The 13,661-nt window shown below is 40.6% G+C and overlaps 1 protein-coding gene across 1 annotated transcript in view; it reads left to right on the forward strand.

Moving 5' to 3' along the window:
• The first annotated feature begins 202 nt into the window (after positions 1-202).
• The window catches only part of PRRG1 (proline rich and Gla domain 1), a 129,566-nt gene continuing 116,107 nt past the window's right edge, over positions 203-13,661 (forward strand). Inside the window, exon 1 of the mRNA XM_019943613.3 lies at positions 203-307. The gene's annotated coding sequence lies outside the window, so the exon portion shown is untranslated. The remainder of the gene's footprint in view (positions 308-13,661) is intronic.

Raw genomic sequence — 13,661 nt, forward strand, 5'->3', positions numbered from 1 at the left:
TGCACCCAGGGGCCTCGACGACTTCTCTTGCCAGTGTTATTTATAACAGATCTCAAGAGTGGAAAGCTCTAACGCGGTGCCCTGAGCACTAAGTCTTCCGAACCTAGGCGGCGGAGGCCCCGCCCCTCTGTTTCCCACCCTGCCTGGCCCCTCCCCTCCCCTTCCTAACTCCGCCCGGGCCCCGCCCCCGCCGCTTCCCACCGCCCTTCCCGTCGGCTCCTGGCTCCTCCTGGGCTCGGCGGCGGTGGGAAGGCGCAAGCGCGGTTGGCGGCCGGCAGGAGCGCGGAGTAGTGGCGCGGGACGCGCGGTGAGTGCGGTGGCGGCGCGGGGCTCGCAGCCGGGGAACGTGGTTCGGGCGGGCGTCCGGGGAGGGTTCGGAACGTGTGCGGGTGGCGGCCCGGGAAGACGTCGGCCCCATAAGGAGAAACCTGCCAGACGTGCGGCAGCGGGGCTGGCCTCGCTGCCGGACAGTGTCCGGCCCCGGCCGCGTGGGGAGCTGAGTGCGTGGTGGCGGGAGCGGGAGAGGGTATGTGTGAGGAGAAATTGAAGGAAAGGGCTCCAGAGGCTGGAAGTCCGGACTCAGGCTTGGCAGAACCGGGAGCCTCGCCAAGAGCGCTGGAGGGTGTCCCAGCTTCAAGTTCAGTACCCTCGCTTGGTGCCCCTGAGCGGCGGGCGTCCCGGGCCTGTCCCTTCCCCCGCGCTGCCGTCTCGGAGTGCAGAGTTGCCAGGAACATTCCGCGTCGCGGGGGGAGAGGATTTGGAGGAGGTGGGCTGTCGCCCCAAGCTTGTGCCAAGGAGGGAGTGGCATTCGTGTGCCTTTCTTCACCCCGCCCCCGGGAATGTGTCCGTCTTCTGGTACATTGTGCTCATGGACGTTTTAACAAAGGCTATGACTGTTTTCTAGGCAGTGGCTGGTGACAGCGGGGGCGGGTCGGTGGAGGGGGGGGCGCACGAGGTCGCGGTGCGGCCCTGGGGGAATGGGGAGCGGGGGGGGGCAGGCTTGGGGGGAGTGGAAGGAAGGGAACAACCCTCCTGGCTCAGCTTTTTCCTCCTTCCTGGTCCGCTGATTTTGATCAGTGGTAGAAACAGCCTCGAGAAGGATGTGAGTGGAAATGAGTGTGTGTGTGCAGACTGGCTGCAGCCATTGGTTTTGTAATTGTGCTGTTGATGTATTTTCTAAGTGTCCCTTAAGGAGAAAGGCGAAATTAATGGAATTTAAGAGGAAATAATTGAACGGAAGGATGAAGAGGTGGAGTGCCAAAACTTAGAACTAAATTAATGCTTTGAGATAGTTATACTATAAATTAAGCCAAACTTTGAAGGATGTGGAGATGTGAAAGTTAGAGTAAGTGGAAGTTGGTTAGGGTGTGGTTGATTGTTTGGTATTGGGGATATAAAACACCAGGGCAGGGGCTTCCCTGGTGGCGCAGTGGTTGAGAGTCCGCCTGCCGATGCAAGGGACCGGGTTCGTGCCCCGGTCCGGGAAGATCCCACATGCCGCGGAGCGGCTGGGCCCGTGAGCCATGGCCGCTGAGCCTGCGCGTCCGGAGCCAGTGCTCCGCAACGGGAGAGGCCGCAACAGTGAGAGGGCCGCGTACCGCAAAAAAAAAAAAAAAAAAAAAACACCAGGGCAAATATTGTAATTTTAGATAAGATTCTGAGGCTTTCATTTTCAAGCTTAGGATCTTTATGGAAAGTAGTATGTGTTCCCAAGCATAGATGTTGATATTTTTACTCATTTGTTTAACTTAATACAATAAAACAAACTGAACTTCTTCCTCCTCCACCCCTTTCCCTCGATTGTGAATCCCGTTTTATAAACATTTACTTTCAGATCTGAAGTGTGTTTAAAGGCTCAGTACCCCCTCCAACCCCCGAATCATGAAGTGAGCACGATTTCTTCTTGTGTTATTGTCATTTTATTCTTTCTTTTACTGTTATTTTAAGTTAAATGCCACTAACATTACCAGATTTGGGGAGGGAGGTGCTAGGGATACTTCCCTTTTCCAGTGGCTAATGAACTCCTATTCATCCCTTCAGACTCAGCCTAATTCACCACTTGGAAAAATTGCCAGATCCATCAGAATGAATTAGTCACCCCCCTTTTCTGCTAAACTGATACTACTGGCCTTATTTCTCTCTTGCTACTGGAACGCCAGTCTTCTGTGTTATCCCAGTACCTAGGGCTGCTGGGTAGGTACTAAGTGCCTAATGAATACACTTAGATGTTAATAAGTGCTGTTGGAAAGATAGTAATTTGTATCACATAAAGTTCATGGGGTAATGGAAGAAATTCAAACTGCTGAAATTATATTTAGTATTTGAACAACATTATTTGGAATATGGATAAGAAACAAGTATGGAAATATGTTCCCATGTATTAGTCTGTGGATTATCCTTCTAGAAGAGGTGAAAAAGCTTTGCGGATATTGACAAAATAGACATCAGAAAAAGGGCAATTCTTTTAAAAGGTCAACTTCTGACACTGAAACAAGTGAAAAGTCAACATGAAAGGAAGATTAATCATTTGTAGAAAGACACAAATAGGTTGCTGCTGGAATTTAGGAAATTTGTAAGCGGATTAAGCCGGCCAGATGGTATCTTATGAAAGCTAATGTAACTAAAGAAGCTGTAACCTATTAGACCAATTAGAGAGACTAGTCAATTGCATTATACTCCTCCTAAAAGGTGATTTGAGTATTTGGCTAATGAGTCTCTTCACTTCAGAGTGCCCTCAATAGGCTTGTCCTATTTTCTGCCAGCCAGTTCTCTTCACTGCACCAGCACCACTGGCCTTCTAGTCACCTGCGGCTCATAACAGGGATTATCTTCCTCTTGCCCCTCACCACTCAAGCTCATCACCCCTACACCTAGCTTTCGTCTGCTAGATGGATTTACCCATCGCAGAGAATACCGTGAGCAAATGTTTACTCAGCTTATAAGTGAAGAAAATTGATACTTTAGTTTTAAAAATGAGTCAGGATTGACTACTTGGTTACTCTAGGCTTCTGTGCCTGCAAAGCAGAAAACCTATTCTGGCTCTTAGTAAACTTGTAAGGTTTCTCCCCTCAATTTATCCCCTCTCCACATGAAGAAAACTCTTTTTCTTCATGTCACTTTTTAAAAATATATATAATATTAACCACTGTTCCCCTCAAAACACTGCAAGTTAGTGTCTGGTTTTTGTCAGTAAAACTTGGGAATCAGAGAGAATGAGTAGCCGCCATAAAACATTTTCTAAAAAAGTTCTACGTCCTCTGTGGTCTGTAGATTCACTGAAAAAACAAAAAAAATTCCCAACTACTGTGATTAAGGCTTCCTACTTAAAACTTTCCTCACCTGGACTTCCTCCCTTATTTCTGGTTTTTCCTCTCATTCTTTGACCAGTCAACCTCAGTCACTTCCACTGAGTCTTCTTAGGATTCTGTCCAAGACTCCTTCTTTCCCACTCTGTGCAGGAGACAATAATATGGTGGTCAAGGGCGTGAAATTTGGAGGCAAGATGTTAAAAATCTTTCTCTAAGTGTCAGTTTCCTCATCTGTAAAAATGATAATTATAACACCTGATAAGTGAGATCAAGTGTATTAACAGCTTACCATAATATCTAGCACATACTAATTGCCCTAATAATGGTAGCTATCGTTATTCCTAATTGCCATTTCTTATGACAAGTACTATAATTTCACTAGCAGTTAACTTCAAAATATGGATGTATTGACATCTACTCTGTTGGAGCTTCAGTTCTGTGATTGTAGATTCCTCCCATATTTCTAAAACAGGTGGCTTAGCACAGTGGTTCCCAAACATCAGCATGCATAATAATCACAAGAATGCGTAGATTTCTGGGCCCCATCCCTGGAGTTTCTGATGTCTGGGATGGGGCCTGAGGAGTTTTCATTTCTTACAAGTTTCCAAATGATAGTGATGCTGCTGACCCTTGGATCACATTGAGAGGCACTGATCTAGATGGATTAAGACAAATTGGCAGGGAGGAAGGGAGACCAAAAAAATAAAAGACCAAAAAGTTATCGAAGAGAGGAGCATACTTAAAAGCTGGTGGTATCAAATATCTTGTAAAGTTTGGAAAGGATAAAACTAAGAGAACACAGTTGGATTTGGTGACCAGGAGCCTTTTTGTTTGTTTTTCATGTGTGTCAGATACAGAGGGTTGATTTAATTATACTCCTCAGTTGGTGGAATATTATCATTATTATGACCAGAAAAAACATATGGCAGGTATTTGAGGTAATGGTTCTTAATCCGGGGTGTGCATTAGACTCTGTTAGGGAGTTGTTTTCACCAGCATACTTATGTTTAGTGCCCTTCCCCCCAGTGCAAACTCATCAAGTCAGAATTTCAGTGTGTGGAACCTGGGCATGAAAAAATTCCAGGAGATTTTCATGTACACCCTGGTTAAGAACCACTTCTTTGAACAATGATGGTCAGGAAGTAGAAGCAGTGAAAATAAACCTAGTTTTTGGTAAATTGTTGATGAAGTGAGAAGGGAAGAAAAACACTGGAGTTTGAGAATTTTAAGGGATCAAGAAAACAGGAATGTGTAAAAAGAAGTAAAAAGCCGGCTGGGGTGTTTGAAGGTGTAATGCTAAGGGGATATAATTGATGAAATAGAGAACTGGAGCCAGAGGGCAGGAGGGAATAGAATCGGGCACCAAGAGAATAGAGGGGAAAGGAATGAGTGAAGAAACATAAATCTAAAAGTAGAGAGGGGAGAAGTTGAAGGAACACTCCTTAAGGGAGGTTGTTTGCACACTACTGTTCAGTGGAACTTAAATAGTCCATGAACTCTATGGATTTTTCAAGGTTAGTAATGCTGGTAAATAAAATAGTCAGTTCAGCTACTCCAGCTCCCTCTAATGGTTACACAGTTGTGTTTTTTCACAACTTTTCTCATTTAGAAGAATTTTTTGAAATTAAGTCTAGACTTGCTGTGCTGTAACGCTCTTGCCCCAGCCCTTGCCATAAGATGACATATCGTAAGTATTTATATGATTATTATTCAACAAATGTTTGTGTACCTCTCAGTTGCCAGGCATTGTTCTAAGAACTAAGGATACAGCAGTGAATAAAATATTTGTATTTTATTGGAAATTTCTGTCCTCAAGGAGCTCACATCCTATTTGAGGGAGGAAGATAATAAAATAAATAAATAAAATATAAGTGTGCATGTGTGTGCTGTCTCTCTCTCTCTCTCTCTCTGTGTGTATATATATATATATACATACACGTATATGTATATATGTGTATGTATGTAAAGTTATAAAGTGTTGCATTCTTTGGAGAAATACAAAGTAGGGAAAGTGAATAGTGGAGCATCTATAGGTATTCACCAGTAGTTGAATAGAGTCTATTGGAGGGTGGTGATCAGGGAAGACTTCGCTGTCAGCAAAGACTTGTAAGAGATGAGAAAACCATTTATTTGGAGGAAGAGCTTTCTGGGCACAGAGAACAGCAAGTATAGAGGTCCTGAGGTGGTACCTTTTTGAGACCTTTTTGCTAGGAATCACAAAACAGTCCTTGTGGTTAGAGTAGCATGAATGAGTGGGGATCAATAATAAGAAACAGGGTCAGATAAGTAAGAAGGTGTGTTGGAGGGTGGGAAGAGCATGTAGGGCTATTCAGCTCCTTGTGAGAGGACATTGTAAGGTTATTGAGTGAGAAGGAAAGCCATGAAACGTTTGAAGAGTGAAATGATGTGATCTGATTTGTTTTTTGCAAGGATCAATCTGAGTGCTTTGTGGAGAATAGATTATAAGGGGAGCAAGAACAGAAGAGACCAATTTGAGGAGAGGTTGTGGTGGCTCGGACCAAGACAGTATAATGCTGGAGTGATAAGTGATCAGATTTCCTGCTCATTTATTGGAAGTGGAATTGGAAGGGGAATGTGACGAAGCATGAGAGTCAGGGATGACGCCGAGGATTTTGATCTGAACAACTAGAAGGATGGAGTAGCTATTTAGTGAGATATGGAAGATTGTTGGAGAAGAAAATTTGAGAGAAGGAAGACCAAGGATTCAGTACTAGGCATGCTGAGTCTGAGATGACTGTTTGATATCCAGGTGGAATTCAGGAGAGTGGCATGGGTGGACAGGAAGCTCTGGGAATGGAACAAATCATTACAAGGAAAGAGAAAGGGTTATTCCTTTGCTTTAAAAACATTAATGAACTGGTTTTTAGAGCATTTTAGGTTCACAGCAAAATTGAGCAGAAAATACAGAGTTCCCATATACCCACAAACACACACGAACTCTTCCACTATGAACATCCTGCAACATAGTGGTACCTTTGTTATAAGCAGTGAACCTACACTGACACATCATTATCACCTAAAGTCCATAGTTTACATTAGAGTTCACTCTTGGTGTTGTACATTGTGTGGGTTTGGATAAATGTTTAATGACATGCATCTACCATTGTAACATCATACAGAATAGTTTTGCTGCCCTAAAAATCCTCTGTGCTCTGCCTGTTGATCCCTGGCAACCCTGGTCTTCTTACTGTTTCCATAGATTTACCATTTTTAGAATGTCAATTGTTGGAATTCCACAGTATGTGAACTTTTTACATTGGCTTCTTTCATGTAGCAATATGCGTTACTTTCCTCCATGTCTTTTCATGGCTTGATAGCTCATTTCTTTTCAGTGCTGAATAATATTCAGTTGTCTGGATATATCACAATTTATCCGTTAATTTACTGAAGGACATCTTGGTTGCTTCCCAGTTTTGGCAACTGTGAATAAAGCTGCTGTAAACATCTATGTGTAGGCTTTTTTTGTGGACACAATTGCTGGATCATATGATAAGAGTATGTTTAACTTTGTAAGAAACTGCCAGTTTGTATTACAAAGTGGCTGTACCATTTTACATCTCCACCTACAATGGATGAGAATTCCTGTTGCTCCACATTTTCACTAGCATTTGGTTTTTTCAGTGTTTTGGGTTTTGGTCATTCAAATAGGTGTGTACTAATATCTCATTGCTTTAATTTGAAATTCACCAATGATAAAAGATATTAAACATCGTTTCATATGCTTACTTGCCATCTGTATATTTTCTTTTTCAGGTGTCCAGATCTTTTGCCCATTTTTTATTTTTATTTATTTATTTTTTTAACATCTTTATAGGAGTATAATTGCTTTACAATAGTGTGTTAGTTTCTGCTTTATAACAAAGTGAATTAGTTATACATATACATATGTTCCCATATCTCTTCACTCTGGTGTCTCCCTCCCTCCCACTCTCCCTATCCCACCCCTCTAGGTGATCACAAAGCACCGAGCTGATCTCCCTGTGCTATGAGGCTGCTTCCCACTAGCTATCTTTTTTACGTTTGGTAGTGTATATATGTCCATGCCACTCTCTCACTCCGTCACAGCTTACCCTTCCCCCTCCCCATATCCTCAAGTCCATTCTCTACTAGGTCTGTGTCTTTATTCCTCTCTTACCCCTAGGTTCTAAATGACATTTTTTTCCTTAAATTCCATATATATGTGTTAGCGTATGGTATTTGTCTTTCTCTTTCTGACTTGCTTCACTCTGTATGACAGACTCTAGATCCATCCACCTGACTACAAATAGCTCAATTTCGTTTCTTTTTATGGCTGAGTAATATTCCATTGTATACATGTGCCACATCTTCTTTATCCATTCATCTGATGATGGGCACTTAGGTTGTTTCCATCTCTGGGCTATTGTAAATAGAGCTGCAATGAACATTTTGGTACATGACTCTTTTTGAGTTATGTTTTTCTCAGGGTATATGGCCACTAGTGGGATTGCTGGGTCATATGGTAGTTCTATTTGTAGTTTTTTAAGGAACCTCCATACTGTTCTCCATAGTGGCTGTACCAATTCACATTCCAACCAGCAGTGCAAGAGTGTTCCCTTTTCTCCACACCCTCTCCAGCATTAATTGTTTCTAGATTTTTTGATGATGGCCATTCTGACCTGTGTGAGATGATATCTCATTGCAATTTCATTTGCATTTCTCTAATGATTAATGATGTTGTGCATTCTTTCATGTGTTTGTTGGCAGTCTGTATATCTTCTTTGGAGAAATGTCTGTTTAGGTCTTCTGCCCATTTTTGGATTGGGTTGTTTGTTTTCTTGATATTGAGCTGCATGAGCTGCTTATAAATTTTGGAGATTAATCCTTTGTCAGTTTCTTCATTTGCAAATATTTTTTTCCCATTCTGAGGGTTGTCTTTTGGTCTTGTTCATGGTTTCCTTTGCTGTGCAAAAGATTTTAAGTTTCATTAGGTCCCATTTCTTTATTTTTGTTTTTATTTCATTTCTCTAGGAGGTGTGTCAAAAAGGATCTTGCTGTGCTTTATTTCATAGAGTGTTCTGCCTATGTTTTCCTCTAAGAGTTTGATAGTTTCTGGCCTTACATTTAGGTCTTTAATCCATTTTGAGCTTATTTTTGTGTATGGTGTTACGGAGTGATCTAATCTCATACTTTTACATATACCTGTCCAGTTTTCCCAGCACCACTTATTGAAGAGGCTGTCCTTTCTCCACTGTACATTCCTGCCTCCTTTATCAAAGATAAGGTGACCATATGTGCGTGGGTTTATCTCTGGGCTTTCTATCCTGTTCCATTGATCTTTCTGTTTTTGTGCCAGTACCATACTGTCTTGTTTACTGTAGCTTTGTAGTATAGTCTGAAGTCCGGGAGCCTGATTCCTCCAGCTCCTTTTTTTTGTTCTCAAGATTGCTTTGGCTATTCGGGGTCTTTTGTGTTTCCATACAAATTGTGAAATTTTTTGTTCTAGTTCTGTGAAAAATGTCAGTGGTAGCTTGATAGGGATTGCATTGAATCTGTAGATTGCTTTGGGTAGTAGAGTCATTTTCACAATGTTGATTCTTCCAATCCAAGAACATGGTATGTCTCTCCATCTAGTTGTATCATCTTTAATTTCCTTCACCAGTGTCTTATAATTTTCTGCATACAGGTCTTTTGTTTCCTTAGGTTTATTCCTGGATATTTTATTCTTTTTGTTGCAGTGGTAAATGGGAGTGTTTTCTTGATTTCACTTTCAGATTTTTCATCATTAGTGTATAGGAATGCCAGAGATTTCTGTGCATTAATTTTGTATCCTGCTACTTTACCAAATTCATTGATTAGATCTAGTAGTTTTCTGGTAGAATTTTTAGGATTCTCTGTGTATAGTATCATGTCATCTGCAAACAGTGACAACTGTACTTTTTCTTTTCCGATTTGGATTCCTTTTCTTTCCTTTTCTTCTCTGATTGCTGTGGCTAAAACTTCCAAAACTATGTTGAATAAGAGTGGTGAGAGTGGGCAACCTTGTCTTGTTCCTGATCTTAGTGGAAATGCTTTCAGTTTTTCATCATTGAGGACGATGTTGGCTGTGGGTTTGTCATATATGGCCTTTATTATGTTGAGGAAAGTTCCCTCTATGCCTACTTTCTGCAGAGTTTTTTATCATAAATGGGTGTTGAATTTTGTCAAAAGCTTTCTCTGCATCTATTGAGATGGTCATATGGTTTTTCTCCTTCAATTTGTTAATATGGTGTATCACGTTGATTGATTTGCGTATATTGAAGAATCCTTGCATTCCTGGAATAAACGCCACTTGATCATGGTGTATGATCCTTTTAATGTGCTGTTGGATTCTGTTTGCTAGTATTTTGTTGAGGATTTTTGCATCTATGTTCATCAGTGATATTGGCCTGTAGTTTTCTTTCTTTGTGACATCCTTGTCTGGTTTTGGTATCAGGGTGATGGTGGCCTCGTAGAATGAGTTTGGGAGTGTTCCTCCCTCTGCTAGATTTTGGAAGAGTTTGAGAAGGACAGGTGTTAGCTCTTCTCTAAATGTTTGATAGAATTTGCCTGTGAAGCCATCTGGTCCTAGGCTTCAGTTTGTTGGAAGTTTTTTAATCACAGTTGCAATTTCAGTGCTTCTGACTGGTCTATTCATATTTTCTATTTCTTCCCGATTCAGTCTTGGCTGGTTGTGCATTTCTAAGAATTTGTCCTTTCTTCCAGGTTGTCCATTTTATTGGCATAGAGTTGCTTGTAGTAATCTCTCATGATCCTTTGTATTTCTGCAGTGTCAGTTGTTACTTCTCCTTTTTCATTTCTAATTCTATTGACTTGAATCTTCTCCCTTTTTTTCTTGATGAGTCTGGCTAATGGTATATCAATTTTGTTTATCTTCTCAAAGAACCAGCTTTTAGTTTTATTGATCTTTGCTATCATTTCCTTCATTTATTTTTCATTTATTTCTGATCTGATCTTTATGATTTCTTTCCTTCTGCTAACTTTGGGGTTTTTTTGTTCTTCTTTCTCTAATTGCTTTAGGTGCAAGGTTAGGTTGTTTATTTGAGATGTTTCCTGTTTCTTAAGGTAGGATTGTATTGCTATAAACTTCCCCCTTAGAACTGCTTTTGCTGCATCCCATAGGTTTTGGGTCGTCATGTCTCCTTTGTCATTTGTTTCTAGGTATGTTTTGATTTCCTTTTTGATTTCTTCAGTGATCACTTCGTTATTAAGTAGTGTTTTGTTTAGCCTCCATGTATTTTGTATTTTTTACAGTTCTTTTCCTGTAATTAGTATCTAGTCTCATAGCATTGTGGTCGGAAAAGATACTTGATACAATTTCAGTTTTCTTAAATTTACCAAGGCTTGACTTGTGACCCAAGATATGATCTATCCTGCAGAATGTTCCATGACCACTTGAGAAAAATGTGCATTCTGTTGTTTTTGGATGGAATGTCCTATAAATATCAGTTAAGTCCATCTTGTTTAATGTATCATTTAAAGCTTCTATTTCCTTATTTATTTTCATTTTGGATGATCTGTCCATTGGTGAAAGTAGGGTGTTAAAGTCTCCTACTATGAATGTGTTACTATCGATTTCCCCTTTTATGGCTGTTAGTATTTGCCTTATGTATTGAGGTGCTCCTATGTTGGGTTCATAAATATTTACAATTGTTATATCTTCTTCTTGGATCGATCCCTTGATCATTATGTAGTGTCCTTCTTTGTCTCTTGTAATAGTCTTTATTTTAAAGTCTGTTTTTTCTGATATGAGAATTGCTGCTCCAGCTTTCTTTTGATTTCCATTTGCATGGAATATCTTTTTCCATCCCCTTACTTTCAGTCTGTATGTGTCTCTAGGCCTGAAGTGGGTCTCTTGTAGACAGCATATATATGGGTCTTGTTTTTGTATCCATTCAGCCAATCTGTGTGTTTTGGTGGGAGCATTTAGTCCGTTTACATTTAAGGTAATTATCAATATGTATGTTCCTATTCCCATTTTCTTAGTTGTTTTGGGTTCGTTATTGTAGGTCTTTTCCTTCTCTTGTGTATCCTGCCTAGAGAAGTTCCTTTAGCAGTTGTTGTAAAGCTGGTTTGGTGGTGCTGAACTCTCAGCTTTTGCTTGTCTGTAAAGGTTTTAATTTCTCCATCTAATCTGAATGAGATCCTTGCTGGGTAGAGTAATCTTGGTTGCAGGTTCTTCTCCTTCATCACTTGGTTATGGTGTGTAATCTTTTTTATACATTGTTGCATTTGATTTGCTAATCTTTTCTTGAGGATTTTTGCATGTATGTTCATGAGAGGTACTAGTGTGTACTTTTCTTTCCCTGTAATGTCTTTGGTTTTGGTATTAGGTTAATTCTGGCCTCATGAGTTAGGAAGTATTCCCTTAGTTTGGTTTCTGTCTTCTGGAAGAGATTGTAGAAAATTGGTATCATTTCTCCTTAGGGGTTTGATAGAATTCTCAAGTGAGCCCATCTGGGCCTGTTGCTTTCTGTTTTGGAAGGTTATTAATTTTTGATTTAATTTCTTTAATATATATAGGCCTATTCATGCTGTCTATTCTTGTGTAAGTTTTGGCAGATTGACTCTTTCAGGGAATTGGTTTGTTTAATCTAGGTTATAAAATTTGTGGGCATGGATTTGTTCATAATAATCTTTTATTAACATTTTAATGTCTCCATGCAATCTGTTGTGATGTCTTTTATTTCATTTCTAATATTGTAATTCGTCTTTTTTTTTCTTAGCTTGGCTAGAAGTTTACCAATTTTAAAGATCTTTTAAAGAATCAGGTTTAGGTTTTACTTTCTCTGTTGATTTCTTGTTTTCAATTTCACTGATATCTGCTCTAATTTTCTTTTTTTCTTTTTTTTTTTTTTTTTGTGGTACGCGGGCCTCTCACTGTTGTGGCCTCTTCCGTTGCGGAGCACAGGCTCCGGACACACGCAGGCTCAGCGGCCATGGCTCACGGGTGCAGCCGCTCCGCGGCATGTGGGATCTTCCTGGACCGGGGCACGAACCCGTGTCCCCTGCATCGGCAGGCGGACTCTCAACCACTGCGCCACCAGGGAAGCCCTATCTGCTCTAATTTTTATTATTTCTTTTCTTTTGCTTACTTTGAATTTAATTTGCTCTTTTCTGGCTTCCTAAGGTGGAACCTTAGATTGTTAATTTTAGATCTTTCTTCTTTTTTAATATATGCATTCAGTGCTATAAATTTCTCTCTAAGCACTGCTTTCACTGCATTCCATAGTGTCTGGTAAGTTGCATTTTCTTTTTCATTTAGTTCAAAATATTTTAAAATTTATTTTGAGAGTTCTTCATTGACCCATGTGTTGTTTAGAAGTGAGTTGTTTAATCAGCATATATTTTGGGATTTTGCAGTTATTTTACTGTTAACTGATCTCTAGTGTAATTCCATTGTGGTCTGAGAGCAGACACTATGATTTCTATTCTTTTAAATTTGTTAAGGTTGTGTTTTATATTCCAGAATGTGGTTTGTTTTGGTGCATATTCCATCAAGCTAGAGAAAATTGTGAACTCTGCTGTTGGTGGATGAAGTAGTCTTTAGATATCTATTATATCCAATTGATTGATGGTGCTGTAGGGATTGACTGTGTACTTACTGAATTTCTGCCTGCTGGATTTGTCCATTTCTGTTAGAGGAGTGTTAAAGTCTGCACCTATAATAGGGGATTCATCTACTTTTCCTTGCAGTTCTGTCAGGTTTTTTTGTTTGTTTTTTTTTTTTTTTGCGGTACGTGGGCCTCTCACCGCTGTGGCCTCTCCCGTCATGGAGCACAGGCTCCGGACGCGCAGGCCCAGTGGCCATGGCTTACGGGCCCAGCCGCTCCGCGGCACGCGGGATCCTCCCGGACCAGGGCACGAACCCGTGTCCCCTGCATCGTCAGGCAGACTCTCAACCACTGCGCCACCAGGGAAGCCCGGTTCTGTCAGGTTTTGCCAAATGTATTTTAACACTTTGTTGTTATGTGCATGCACATTGAGGATTGTTATGTCTTCTTGGAGGATCGACCCCTTTATCATTATGTTATGGTATTATCCTCTTATTGCTGAAAACTTTCCTTGCCCTGAAGTAGTTCTGTCTGAAATTGATACAGCTGCTTCTGCTTTCTTTTGATTAATTACTAGCATGGTGTATCTTTCTCTATGCCTTTACTTTTCATGTATATATGTCTTTATATTTAAAATGGGTTTCTGAATAATGCCATTTGCAGCAACGTGGATGGACCTAGAGGTTGTCATACTGAGTGAAGTAAGTCAGAGAAAGAAACATCCTGTGATATCGCATATATGTGGAATCTAAAAAGAAATAATACACATGAACTTATTTAC

Source organism: Tursiops truncatus, chromosome X, assembly GCF_011762595.2.
Source record: "Tursiops truncatus isolate mTurTru1 chromosome X, mTurTru1.mat.Y, whole genome shotgun sequence".
Taxonomy (NCBI): Eukaryota; Metazoa; Chordata; class Mammalia; order Artiodactyla; family Delphinidae; genus Tursiops; species Tursiops truncatus.